Source organism: Symphalangus syndactylus, chromosome 9 (assembly GCF_028878055.3).
Source record: "Symphalangus syndactylus isolate Jambi chromosome 9, NHGRI_mSymSyn1-v2.1_pri, whole genome shotgun sequence".
NCBI lineage: Eukaryota > Metazoa > Chordata > Mammalia > Primates > Hylobatidae > Symphalangus > Symphalangus syndactylus.
The window spans coordinates 70,205,100-70,219,840 of record NC_072431.2 but is presented as its reverse complement, the minus strand read 5'-3'; the positions used below and the strand labels follow the sequence as shown (position 1 = coordinate 70,219,840).

The window sequence follows — 14,741 nt, the reverse complement described above, 5'->3', positions numbered from 1 at the left end:
AGCTAATTTTTTTGTATTTTTAGTAGAGACGGGGTTTCACCGTGGTCTCGATCTCCTGACCTCGTGATCCGCCCACCTCGGCCTCCCAAAGTGCTGGGATTACAAGTGTGAGCCACCGCGCCTGGCAAAACTTTTCTTTTTTTAAGAGACAGGGTCTCAGAGTGCAGTAGTGCGATCATGCTCACTGCAGCCCTGAATTGTCGGGCTCAAGCTATTCTCCTGCCTCAGCCTCCCAAGTAGCTGGAACTACAGACATGCACCACCATGGTCAGCTAATTTTTAAATTTTTTGTAGAGATGGGGTCTTGCTATGTTGCCTAGGCTAGTCTCCAACTGCTGGCTCAAGCAATCCTCCCACATCGGCCTCCCAAAGCATTGGGATTATAGGCGGCGTGAGTCACTCTGTTTGGCCTGCAAACTTTTTCAGCAAAGAACCTGATAGTAAATATTTTCAGTTTACCAGGCCATATGGTTTCTGTCTCAACTACTCAACTCTGCCCTTGTTGCGGGAAAGGAGAATGGACAGACAACACATAGATGAACAGGCATGGCGAGACTGGGCTCACTCACTGTAGTTGCCAACCGCTGCACAAGAGAACGAAATAAATCCTAACCGCACTGTGATCTTTTCAAGTGTACCCAGTCTAATGTCCTAATAGCTGACACCCTGCTTCATTTTTGATTAAAGTTTCAGTTATTCAGGCCAGGCACGGTGGCTCACACCTGTAATCCCAGCACCTTGGGAGGCTGAGGTGGGTGGATCACTTGAGGTCAGGAGTTCGAGACCAGCCTGGCCAACATGGAGAAACCCCGTCTCTACTAAAAATATAAAAATTAGTTGGGTGTGGTGGCACATGCCTGTACTCAGGAGGCTGAGGCAGGAGAATCACTTGAACCTGGAGGCGGAGGCTGCAGTGAGCCAAGATCGTGCCACTGCACTCCAGCCTGAGCGACACAGCAAGACTTCATCTTAAAAAAAAAAAAAAAAAAGGCCAGGCGCGGTGGCTCACGCCTGTAATCCCAGCACTTTGGGAGGCCGAGGCGGGCGGATCACGAAGTCAGGAGATCGAGACCATCCTGGCTAACACGGTGAAACCCCGTCTCTGCTAAAAAATACAAAAAAATTAGCCGGGCAAGATGGTGGGCGCCTGTAGTCCCAGCTACGTGGGAGGTTGAGGCAGGAGAATGGCGTGAACCCCGGGGGATGGAGCCTGCAGTGAGCCGAGATCGCGCCACTGCACTCCAGCCTGGGTGAAAGAGCGAGACTCCTTCTCAAAAAAAACAAAACAAAACAAAAAAAAACCTTTCATTGTTTTTGTACTTTTTTTACAAAAATAATTCATATTCATCATAGCACATTTAGAAAACAGCATTAGGGTCAGGTGTGGTGGCTCATGCCTGTTATTCCAGCACTTTGGGAGGCCAAGGTGGGAGGATTAGATGGAGACAAGCCTGACCAACATAGCAAGACCCCTGTCTCTATTTAAAAAAAAGAGAGAAGAAGAATAGAAAACAGAGTTAATCAGTTAACAGCTATCAGGGTCTGTTAATTTTTTATTAACAAGGTTTATCAAAAATCCTTACAGCTTCACCACTAAGAGATACCACTGACAGCATTTTGCTTTAATGTCCATCAATTTAGTGATGCTATTTATTTTTCTTTTCTTTTTTTCTTTCTTTCTTTCTTTTTTTTTTTTTTTGAGACAGAGTCTTGCTCTGTGGCCCAGGCTGGAGTGCAATGGTGCTATCTTGGCTCACTGCAACCTCCACTTCCCGGGTTCAAGCGATTCTCCTGCCTCAGCCTCCCAAGTAGCTGGGATTACAGGCACCAACCACCACGGCTGGCTAATTTTGTGTATTTTTAGTAGAGATGGGGTTTCACTATGTTGGCCAGGCTGGTCTTAAACTCCTGACCTCGTGATCCACCCGCCTCAGCCTCCCAAAGTGCTGGGATTACAGGCATGAGCCACCACACCTGGCCTTTTCTTTTTCTCTCCTTTTTTTTTTTTTTTTTTTTTTGAGACAAGGTCTCACTCTGTCACCCAGGCTGGAGTGCAGTGCAGTGGTGTGATCTCAGCTCACTGCAGTCTCAACCTCCCCAAGCTCAGGTGATCCTCCTGCTTCAATTTTTGTATTTTTAGTAGAGATGGGGTTTCACCATGTTTCCCAGGCTGGTCTAGAACTCCTGGGCTTAAACAGTCCTCCTGCCTTGGCCTCTGAAAGTACTGGGATTGCAGGTGTGAGCTACTGTGTTTAGCTTCTATTTGCTTTTTTGTCTATCCTTTAAATAATAAAAATGGAGAGCCAGGCACAGTGGCTTGCATCTGTAATCTCAGTGATGCTTGAGACCACAAGTTTGAGACCAGCCTGGGCAACAGAGCAAGATCCCATTTCTACAAAAAAAAAAAAAAAAAAGTCATGCAGGTGTCGTGGAGCACTTGTAGTCCCAGCTACTCAGGAGGCTGAGGTGGGAGGATCTCTTCAACCCGGAGTTTGGAGCTGCAGGGAGCTATGATTGCACCACTGTGCTCCAGCGTGAGAGACAGAGTAAGACCCTGCCTCTAAAAACAAAAATAGTAATAATTATAACAATAATGGAATCATACTAAACAGCTTTGTGACTTCAAATTTTCACTTAATATAGTATGAACTTTTTTTGTGTGTTAGTAAATATTTTTCTACATCTTATTTCTGAGGTTTTTTTTTTTTTTTAATTTTATGTATTTTTTTTTTTTTTTGAGATGGAGTCTGGCTCTGCCACCCAGGCTGGAGTGCAGTGGCGTGATCTCAGCTCACTGCAATCTCTGCCTTCCAGTTCAAGCAATTCTCCCTGCCTCAGCCTCTTGAGTAGCTGGGACTACAGGCATCCGCCAGCATGCTCGGCTAATTTTTGCATTTTTGTAGTAGAGATGGGGTTTCACCATGTTGGCCAGGCTGGCCTTGAACTCCAGCCTTGGCCTCCCAAAGTGCTGGGATTACAGGTAGCCTTGAGTAGTATTTATTTATTTATTTATTTATTTATTTTTTTAGACAGAGTTTCACTCTTGTTGCTCAGGCTGGAGTGCAATGGTGCAATCTTGGCTCACTGCAAACTCCACCTCCTGGGTTCAAGCAATTCTCCTGCCTCAGCCTCCTGAGTAGCTGGGATTACAGGCGTCCGCAACTACGCCAGCTAATTTTTTATATTTTTTTAGTAGAGACAGGGTTTCACCATGTTGTCCAGGCTGGTCTTGAACTCCTGACCTCAGGTAATCCACCCGCCTCAGCCTCCCAGAGTGTTGGGATTACAGGCATGAGCCACCGCGCCCGGCCTAGCCTTGAGTAGTATTTTACGATGTGAATGTGCCATTATTCATTTAACCAATCCCCTTATTACTAGATTGTTTCAAATGTTTTGCTTTTATAAACTGCATTGCCACGGACACATTTGTAGAGAAAGCTTTCAACATGTTCATGATCTATTTCTTCATTTCTTTTAACTCTAAAACTTTTTCGGCCAGGCGCGGTGGCTCAAGCCTGTAATCCCAGCACTTTGGGAGGCCGAGGCGGGCAAATCACAAGGTCAGGAGATCGAGACCAGCCTGGCCAAGGTGGTGAAACCCCGTTTCAACTAAAAATACAAAAATTAGCTGGGCCTGGTGGCGGGCACCTGTAATCCCAGCTACTGGGTAGGCTGAGGCAGGAGAATCGCTTGAACCCAGGAGGCCGAGGTTGCAGTGAGCCAAGATGGCACCTCTGCGCTCCAGTCTGGGTGACAGAGTGAGACTCCATCTCAAAAAAAAAAAAAAAAAATAGCCGTGTGTGGTGGCTCATGCCTGCCTGTAATCCCAGCAACTCGTGAAGGCTGAGGCAGGAGATTTGCTTGAAACCCGGAGGCGGAGGTTGCCGTGAGCGGAGATTGCACCATTGCACTGGAGCCTGAGTGACAAGAGTGAAACTCTGTCTCAAACAAACAAACAAAAACAAATAAAAAGTGGTTTCATTATCAAACTTATTCAATTTTGGATTTTCAGTTGTTATTATTATTATTATTATTATTATTATTTTTTTTTTTTTTTTTTTTTTTTGAGACGGAGTCTTTCTCTGTTCCCCAGGCTGGAGTGCACTGGCACGATCTCGGCTCACTGCAAGCTCCACCTCTCGGGTTCACGCCATTCTCCTGCCTCAGCCTCCTGAGTAGCTGGGATTACAGGCGCCTGCCACCACGCCCAGCTAATTTTTTGTATTTTTAGTAGAGACGGGGTTTCACCGTGTTAGCCAGGATGGTCTCGATCTCCTGACCTCGTGATCCGCCCTCCTCGGCCTCCCAAAGTGCTGGGATTACAGGCTTGAGCCACCGCGCCCGGCCTATTATTATTATTATTATTTTGAGACAGAGTCTCGCTCTGTTGCCAGACTGGAGTGCAGTGGCGCGATCTCCGCTCAATGAAACCGCCACCTCCCGGGCTGAAATGATTCTCCTGCCTCAGCTTCTCGAGTAGCTGGGACTACAGGCACGTGCCACTACCCCCGGCTAATTTTTGTATTTTTAGTAAAGATGGGGTTTCACCATATTGACCAGGCTGGTCTCCAACTCCTGACTTCAAGTGATCTGCCTGCCTCGGCCTCCCAAAGTGCTGGGATTACAGGTGTGAGCCACTGTGCCCGTCCGATTTTCAGTAATTATTAACAAACTCTGAGGGGAGAACAAAAGTCATTTATTTGTCTAACAAGATTAAACACCCCCTCCCCAATACTCAAATAATGAGCTGCTTTGTTAGGACTTAACTCCCCTGCAAAATAAAGTTGACTTTTTTTTTTTTGAGACAAAGTCTCACTCTGTCACCCAGGCTGGAGTGCAGTGGTGTGATCTCGGCTCACTGCAACCTCTGCCTTCAGGGTTCAAGTGATTCTCCTGCCCCAGCCTTCCATGTAGCTGGGATTACAGGCATGCACCACCATGCCTGGCTAATTTTTGTGTTTTTAGTAGAGATGGGGTTTCACCATGTTGGCCAGGCTAGTCTTGAACTCCTGAGCTCAAGTGATCCACCTGCCTTGGCCTCCCAAAGTGCTAGGATTACAGGTGTGATCCACTGTGCCCTGCCAAAAATGACTTCTTTTGCTCATTTCAGAATTACTAAAGGAGTGTTCTGGTTTATGAAAAGACATGAGGTCTCTATAGAAGACTGTGGTTAATAGTGACTGGCAGTAAATGCAACTCAATCCTGAAAATTCCTCCCTCCCTCCCTCCCTTCCTTCTTTCTTCCCAAAAATACTGAATTTGCCAAAGATCCCCAAGATTTTTAGCTCCCTAGAAATACAAATTTTGGGTTAACATTGAATTGAGTCTTTTTTTTGTTTTTTTTTTTTTTTGTTTTGTTTTTTATTTTGAGACGGAGTTTCGCTCCTGTTGCCCAGGCTGGAGTGCAATGGTGCGATCTCGGCTCACTGCAACCTCCAACTCCCAGGTTCAAGAGATTCTCCCACCTCAGCCTCCCGAGTAGCTGGGATTACAGGCATGTGCCACCACGCCCGGCTAATTTTGTATTTTTAGTAGAGACGGGGTTTCTCCATGTTGGTCAGGCTGGTCTCGAACTCCCGACCTCAGATGATCCGCCTGTCTCGGCCTCCCAAAGTGCTGGGATTAAAGGCGTGAGCCACCGCGTCCGGCTGAATTGAGTCTTAACTACACCAAGTCTTAACTTACCCATTATTTACCAGCCAGTTTTCACTAGGTAATACTACACATTTGTTACATAGAGTGTGAAATTAAGGTTTTATGTATGTTTTTCTTGATTTTCACCAAAATCATAAAGTCCTAAGGGCAGTGATCTGCCTTGGCACACACAATTATACCTATCAATTTACTAAGTACACAGCAGCTACTTAAAAGTTGTCACACAGTGGTCGGGCACAGTGGCTCACACTTATAATCCCAGCACTCTGGGAGGCTGAGGCGGGTGGATCACCTGAGGTCAGGAGTTTGAGACCAGCCTGACCAAGATGGCGAAACCCCATCTCTACTAAAAATACAAAAAATTCTCCGGGCGTGGTGGCTGGTGCCTGTAGTCCCAGCTACTCCAGAGGCTGAGGCAGGAGAATAGCGTGAGCCCAGGAGGCAGAGCTTGCAGTGAGCAGAGATCGCGCCACTGCACTCCAACCTGGGCAACAGAGCGACACTCTGTCTCAAAAAAATAAATAAATAAAATAAAATAAAATTACCTGGGCGTGGTGGTGGGTGCCTGTAATCCCATCTACTCAGGAGGCTGAGGCAGGGAGAATCACTTGAACCCAGGAGGTAGAGGTTGCAGTGAGCCGAGATCACACCATTGCATTCCAGCCTGGGCAACAAGAGTGAAACTCCATCTCAAAAATAAAATTAAATTAAAAAGTAAAAAAAAAAAAAAAATACAAAAATTAACTGGGTGTGGTGGTGGGTGCCTGTAATCCCAGCTGCTTGGGAGGCTGAGGCAGGAGAATCGCTTGAACCCAGGAGGTGGAGGGTGCAGTGAGCCGAGGTCATGCCATTGCACTCCAGCCCGTGCAACAAGAGCGAAATTCCATCTCAAAAAAAAAAAAAAGAACAAAAGAGTAAGTTTACCTCTACTTGATGAGCCAAGTCTCTACTCAGTGTGTGAAAAATTAATGCTTTTTTTCTGCCACCCCAGACTTCTGGGAAAGGAGCCTGGAGCTGTGCCCAAGCATCCCAGCCTTTGCCCTCAATTGCAAACAGAGTGGAGTGTCTCTTAACTCAGAAGTTTGTGCTAAAGAGTTTGCACAAACACGAAGTTGAGAAATACCGCTTCTAAAAAGGCATGTAAAAGGCAAAAGGACAAACTGGTTGTCCTCTGAAGTGAAGACATTTCTATTCTACGTTGGGCTATGATCTTGGAGGATGCAGGCAGGGAATGAGTTTTGCTGGTTTTTTTTTTTTTTTTTTTTTGAGACGGAGTCTCGCTCTGTCACCCAGGCTGGAGTGCAGTGGCGCAATCTCGGCTCACTGCAAGCTCCGCCTCCCGGATTCACGCCATTCTCCTGCCTCAGCCTCTCCGAGTAGCTGGGACTACAGGCGCCCGCCACCACGCCCGGCTAATTTTTTGTATTTTTAGTAGAGACGGGGTTTCACTGTGGTCTCGATCTCCTGACCTCGTGATCCACCCGCCTCGGCCTCCCAAAGTGCTGGGATTACAAGCGTGAGCCACCGCACCCCCCGAGTTTTGCTGGTTTTTCAATGAGAGACCCCTTGTGGTAAGAGAGGCTCTTCTCTCTCTACCTGGTTAGTTACTTCGTCTCTTTGGTACCCAGTTTCCTCATGTTTAAATTTAGGGAGTGAAACCACACGTCCCCTAAGATCCTTTCCTCTTAGCTGTCTATGAGTTAATTAATGAGATTTGTTTTCCTATTAGCACACATCCAAAAAGGCACTCAAGCTAGGTTTTCCGTGTTTCCTGGAATCTTGTAATTGCCCCAAATGAAGTGGGAGTATTTGGAGGAGAAGCCCTTCCTTGCTTCCTTTATTTCCTTTTTAGAGACAAAATCTCTCCCTGTCACCCAGGCTGGAGAGCAGTGGTGCAATCCTGGCTCACTGCAACCTCCAAATCCTGGCCTCAAGTGATCCTCCCATCCCAGCCTCTGGAGTATTTGGGACAACAGGCTCACACCACCATGCCCAGCTAATTTTTAGAATTATTTTGTAGAGACAGGGTCTCACTATGTTGCTCAGGCTAGTCTCAAACTGCTGGCCTCAAGTGATCATTCTGCCTCAGCCTCCCAAAGTGCTGGGATTACAGGCGTGAGACATTGTGCCTGGCCATTCATTGCTTTCTAATAACCTTAATTACCTTCTTTTGAATATCTTTATAACTGCAATGGTTTTGTCTTTTGAGGCGAGTTGATTTCCATAGTCATTTTGAGCCAGGTCTTTTGAATAAAGTGAATGGCCAGAGATGATGCCACAACTTTGGCTAAAACAGTTTCCCAGAGAGCATGCCATGAACTCTACAATGCTGTGTGCTGGTCACCGGGCCACAGTTCACTCTTCTTTTTTTTTTTTTTTTGAGACAGAATCTCTCTCTGTAGCACAGGCTGGAGTGCAGTGGTATGATCTCGCTCACTGCTACCTCCACCTTCCTGGGTCCTGGTTCAGGCTATTCTCCTGCCTCAGCCCCCTGAGTAGCTGGGAATTACAGGCATGCACCACCATGCCCAGCTAATTTTTGTATTTTTAGTAGAGATGGGGTTTCACCATGTTGGCCAGGCTGGTCTTGAACTCCTCACCTCGTGATCCACCTGCCTTGGCCTCCCAAAGTGCTGGGATTACAGATGTGAGCCACCGCGCCCAGCCCACAGTTCACTCTTCTTACCAAACTCAGACTTGCAAATGAAATTTTATTTTATTTTATTTTTTTAGACAGAGTCTTGGTCTGTCTCACAGAATGGAGTGCAGTAGTGTGATCTCGGCTCACTGCAACCTCTGCCTCCCTGGTTCAAGCGATTCTTCTGCCTCAGCCTCCCATGTAGCTGGGATTATGGGCATGTGCCACCACGCCTGGCTATTTTTTTGTCCCTTTTTTTTTTTTTTTTTTTGAGATGGAGTCTCACTCTGTCACACAGGTTGGAGTGCAGTAGCATGATTTCAGCTCACTGCAACCTCTACCAACTGGGTTGAAGTGATTCTCCCTGCCTCAGCCTCCCAAGTAGCTGGGATTACAGGCACCCTCCACCGTGCCCAGCTAATTTTTGTATTTTTAGTAGAGATGGGGTTTCACCATGGTGTCCAGGCTGGTCTCAAACTACTGACTTCAGGTGATCTGCCCCCCTTGGCCTCCCAAAGTGCTGGGATTACAGGCATGAACCAGCACACCCGGCCTAATTTTTGTACTTTTAGTAGATACGGGGGTTTCACCATGTTGGTCAGGCTGGTCTGGAACTCCTGACCTCCATTGATCCGTCTGCCTCAGCCTCCCAAAGTGTTGAGATTACAGGCATGAGCCACTGTGCCCAGCCTGGAATGTTTAACTGCTGACTTTGATTCCGATTTTGGTTGTACTAGACACTTCCACTACTTTTTTCTTTAAAAATTACTCGTTTGTTCAGCTCCTTAAAAAAATCGTTGGTGTTTTATATGTCAAAATACGTGAGGCCAGGTGTGGTGGCTCAAGCCTGTAATCCCAGCATTTGGGGAAGCCAAGGTGGGAGGCTCTCTCGAGCCCAAGAGTTCAAATCCAGTCTGGGCAACATAGTGAGACCCCTGTCTTTACAAGAACTAAAAAAGTAGCTCTTTCCCCCGCAGCGGGAAGCGGCGGAGGCGGCGGCGGCCTGTGCAGCAATGGCCAAGATCGAGGCTCGAGATCTTCGCGGGAAGAAGGAGGAGCTGCTGAAACAGCTGGACGACCTGAAGATGGAGCTGTCCTAGCTGCGCGTCGCCAGTGACAGGAGGTGCGGCCTCCAAGCTCCCTAAGATCCGAGTCGTCCGAAAATCCATTGCCCGTGTTCTCACAGTTATTAACCAGACTCAGAAAGAAAACCTCAGGAAATTCTACAAGGGCAAGAAGTACAAACCCCTGGACCTGACCTGCGGCCTAAGAAGACACGCGCCATGCGCCGCCGGCTCAACAAGCACGAGGAGAACCTGAAGACCAAGAAGCAGCAGCGGAAGGAGCGGCTGTACCCACTGCGGAAGTACGCGGTCAAGGCCTGAGGTGCGCGTTGTCAATAAAGCACAGGTGGCTGAGAAAAAAAAAAAGAAAAATTATCTGGGCACGATGGTGCATGCATGTAGTCCCAGCTCTTGGAAGGCTGAGGCAGGAAGATCACTTGAGCCGAAGAGGTCGAGGCTTTAGTGAGCCATGATCATGCCACTGCACTCCAGCTTGGGTGACAGAGTGAGACCATCTCTCAAAAAAAAAAAAAAAGTAGATTAATAATTGCAGAAACATTTTCTGTGCTCCAGGTTACTTTAAAAATTAGGCCAAATCTCCGGGCGCAGTGGCTCATGCCTGTAATCCCAGCACTTTGGGAGGCCGAAACCGATGGATCATGAGGTCAGGAGTTTGCGACTAGCCTGGCCAGCATGGTGAAACCCCCTCTTTACTAAAAATACAAAAAAATTAGCTGGGTGTGGTGGCATGTGCCTGTAGTCCCAGCTACTCTGGAGGCTGACGCAGGAGAATTGCTTGAACCCGGGAGGCAGAGGTTGCAGTGAATGAAGATCGCAGAACTGCACTCCAGCCTGGGTGACAGGGCGAGACTCTGGCTCAAAAAAAAAAAAAAAAAAAAAAAAGCCAGGCACGGTGGCCCGCGCCTCTAGTCCCAGCTACTTGGGAGGCTAAGGCAGGAGAATCGCTTGAACCTGGGAGGCAGAAGTTGCAGTGAGTAGAGATCGTGCCAGTGCACTCCAGCCTGGGCGGCAGAGTAAGATTCCGTCTCAAAAAAAAAAAAAAAAGGCCGGGCGCGGTGGCTCAAGCCTGTAATCCCAGCACTTTGGGAGGCCGAGGCGGGCGGATCACGAGGTCAGGAGATCGAGACCACGGTGAAACCCCGTCTCTACTAAAAATACAAAAAATTAGCCGGGCGCAGTGGCGGGCGCCTGTAGTCCCAGCTACTCAGGAGGCTGAGGCAGGAGAATGGCGTGAACCTGGGAGGCGGAGCTTGCAGTGAGCCGAGATCGCGCCACTGCACTCCAGCCTGGGCGACAGAGTGAGACTCTGTCTCAAAAAAAAAAAAAAAAAAAAAAAAAAAAAAAAAAAAAAAGAAAAAGGCCAGATGAGGTGGCTGATGCCTGTAATCCCAGCACTTTGGGAGGCCAAGGTGGGCAGATCACAATGTCAGGAAATCCAGACCATCCTGGCTAACACGGTGAAAACCCGTCTCTATTAAAGAATACCAAAAATTAGCGGTGTGTGGTGACGGGCGCCTGTAGTCCCAGCTACTCAGGAGGCTGAGGCAGGAGAATGGCATGAACCCAGGAGGTGGAGCTTGCAGTGAGCAGAGATCATGCCACTGCACTCCAGCCTGGGTGACACAGCGAGACTCCGTCTCAAAAAAAAAAAAAAAAAAAATTAGGCCGAATCTTGGCTGGGCGTGGTGGCTCACGCCTGTAATCCCAGCACTTTAGGAGGCTGAGGCGGGTGGATTGCTTGAGATCGGGAGTTCGAGACCAGCTTGGCCAACATGGTGAAAGCCTGTCTCTACTAAAAATATTAAAAATTAGCCAGGCATGGTGGCAGGCACCTGTAATCCCAGCTACTCGGGAGGCTGAAGCATGGTAATCGCTTAAACTTCAAAGGTCAAACTCTTGACCTCATGATCCGCCCACCTCAGGCTCCCAAAGTGCTGAGATTACAGGCGTGAGACACCGTGCCTGCTCCATCAAAGCAGTTAACTAGCATTTAGAGACTAGATGGCCAGGCATGGTGGCTCAGTCCTGTAATCCCATCCATTTGGGAGGCCAAGGTGGGATTATCACTCTAGGCCAAGAGTTTGAGATCAGACTGGCTATCATAGTGAGAGCCCCATCTCTACAAAAAAAATAGCGGGGTATGGTGGTGCAAATCTGTAGTCCTTGCTACTTGGGAGGCTGAGGCAGAACTGCTTGAGCCCCAAGAGTCTGAGGCTGCAGTGAGCTATGATGGTGCCACTGCGCTCCAACCGGGATGACAGAGCAGGACCCTGCCTCAAAAATAAATAAATAATAGAAACTTCTGAGCTTTTCACCCTTTCCACAGGTCATAGGTGCCTGCAAGAAACAGTGAATGTTACAGGTAGACATTTTTCATTGCAACAAAATTAGGATACCTTTCCTAACCATGTTACTGTGCAGACTGAAAAGAATAAAGAGCCAGTTTGCTGGGACTATAGCAGGAATTCAGGCATTGTGCAGACGGCTGGATTTGAAGGGCCTTTTCTTTTCTCTGTTTTTTCTTTTTTCTTTTTCCTTTTTTTTTTTTTTTTTTTTTTTGAGACTGAGTCTAGCTCTGTCGCCCAGGCTAGAGTTCAGTGGCGCGATCTCGGCTCACTGCCACTTCCCTCCCGGATTCAAGCAATTCTTGTGCTTCAGCATTCCGAGTAGCTGAGATTACAGGTGCGTGCCACCACATCTAGCTAATTTTTGTATGTTTAGTAGAGACGGGGTTTCACCACGTTGGCCAGATTGGTCTCGAACTCCTGACCTCATGTGATGTGATCTGCCAAACTTGGCCTCCGAAAGTGCTGGGATCACAGGTGTGAGCCACTGTGCCTGACTGATACCCCCCCTCTTAAGTCTGGATTAGACCTGCTGGCTTGCTTCTTTTTTGTTTTTTTATGAGACAAGGTCTTGCTTTGTCCTCCAGGCTGGAGTGCAGTGGTGCAATAGTTCACTGCAGCTTCAACCTCCTAAGTTCAAGAGATCATCCTGCCTCAGCCTCCCGAGTAACTAGGACCACAGGCACATGCCACCACTCCCACCTAATTTTCTGTAAAGGCAGGGTCTTACTATATTGCCTAGGCTGGTCTTGAACTTTGAACTTCTGGCCTCAAGCGATCTTCTCACTTCAGCCTCCCAAAGTGCTGGGATTACAGGCATGAGCCACTGCACCTGGCAAGAAATAAGAAGGTTTAATTTATTGGTGACAGCTGTCCGTCCAGTTGGCCTTGTAGAGAGCTACTGATGTGAGTGGGTTCAGGGCCAGGTTGAGAAGCCGTGATCCTTAAGAGCTCCTCTGCACCTCCACCTTCTGGAAAAGGGCAAGGTCCCCACAGTCAGACTCTCTGCCGGCTCTCGGTGGGACCTGACTCAACAACCTTCTGACTTGTTGTCATTGTGGTTCCTGGCATGTGGCACTGAGCACTATTTTTTTTTTTTGAGTCAAGGTCTCACTCTGTTTCCCACGCTGGAGTGCAGTTGTGCAATCTCAGCTCACTGCAACCTTGACCTCCCAGGCTTAAGTCATCCTTCTGCCTCAGCCTGCCAAGTAGCTGGGATCACAGGCGCTCGCCACCACATCTGGCTAATTTTTATGTTATTATGACTTTTTTTTTGTGACGGAGTCTCGCTCCGTCGCCCAGGCTAGAGTGCAGAGGCACGATCCTGGCTCACTGCAACCTCCACCTCCCAGGTTCACACCATTCTCCTGCCTCAGCCTCCTGGGTAGCTGGGACTACAGGTGCCCGCCACCAGGCCCAGCTAATTTTTTGTGTTTTTAGTAGAGATGGGGCTTCACTGTGTTAGCCGGGATGGTCTTGATCCCCTGACTTTGTGATCCGCCCACCTCGGCCTCCCAAAGAGCTGGGATTACAGGTGTGAGCCACCTCGCCCAGCCTATTATTACTTTTTAGAGATACTGGGTATCCCTATGTTGCCCAGGCTGGTCTTGAACTCCTGGGTGATCCTCCCACCTCAGTGTCCCAAAGTGCTGATGTTACAAGTGTGAGTCATCATAACCTGGACAGAGTTTTTTTGAAAACCAAATTGAGATTTTATTTTAAAATTTAAACAAAATTTAGGCCGGGCGTGGTGGCTCACGCTTGTAATCCCAGCACTTTGGGAGGCCGAGGCGGGCGGATCACAGGGTCAGGAGATCAAGACCACGGTGAAACCCCGTCTCTACTAAAAATACAAAAAAAAAAAAAATAAGGCCGGGCGCGGTGGCTCACGCTTGTAATCCCAGCACTTTGGGAGGCCGAGGCGGGTGGATCACGAGGTCAGGAGATCGAGACCACGGTGAAACCCCGTCTCTACCAAAAATACAAAAAATTAGCCGGGCGTGGTGGCGGGCGCCTGTAGTCCCAGCTACTCGGAGAGGCTGAGGCAGGAGAATGGCGTGAACCCGGGAGGCAGAGCTTGCAGTGAGCCGAGATCGCGCCACTGCACTCCAGCCTGGGTGACAGAGCAAGACTCCGTCTCAAAAAAAAAAAAAAAAAAAAAAATAGCCAGGTGTGGTGGCGGGCGCCTGTAGTCCCAGCTACTTAGAGAGGCTGAGGCAGGAGAATGGCGTGAACCCGGGAGGCGAAGCTTGCAGTGAGCCGAGATTGCGCCACTGCACTCCAGCCTGGGCGACAGAGCGAGACTCCATCTCAAAAAAAAAAAACAAAAAACAAAAAAACAAACAAAAAAAAAAATTTAAACAAAATTTAAAAATGTTTAAATTAGGCCGGCACAGTGGCTCATGCCTGTAATCTAGCACTTTGGGAGGCCAAGGCGGGCAGATTACCTGAGGTCAGGAGTTCAAGACCAGCCTGGCCAACATGGTGAAACCTCGTCTCTACAAAATACAAAATGCAAAATACAAAAAATACAAAAATTAGGCTGAGCGCTGTGGCTCACGCCTGTAATCCCAGCACTTTGAGAGGCCGAGGGGGGTGGAGTATGAGGTCTGGAGATGGAGACCATCCTGACTAACATGGTGAAACCCCATCTCTACTGAAAATACAAAAAATTAGTAGGGCGTGGTGATAGGCACCTGTAGTCCCAGCTACTCAAGAGGCTGAGGCAGGAGAATGGCATGAACCCAGGAGGCGGAGCTTGCAATGAGCCGAGATTGCGCCACTGCACTCCAGCCTGGGTGACAGAGCGAGACTCCATCTCAAAAAAAGAAAACAAACAAACAAAAAATTAGCTGGTCATGGTGGTGGGCGCCTGTAATGCCAGCTACTTGGGAGGCTGAGGCAGGAGAATCACTTGAACCAGGGAGACGGAAGTTGCAGTGAGCTGAGATCGTGCCACTTCACTCCAAGCTGGGTGACAGGGCGGGACTTTGTCTCAATCAATCAATCAATCAATCA

At 48.2% G+C, this 14,741-nt stretch overlaps 1 pseudogene; it reads left to right on the top strand.

Moving 5' to 3' along the window:
* The first annotated feature begins 9,282 nt into the window (after positions 1-9,282).
* Positions 9,283-9,729, top strand: LOC129489832 (large ribosomal subunit protein uL29-like; annotated as a pseudogene).
* Positions 9,730-14,741: the final 5,012 nt, after the last annotated feature.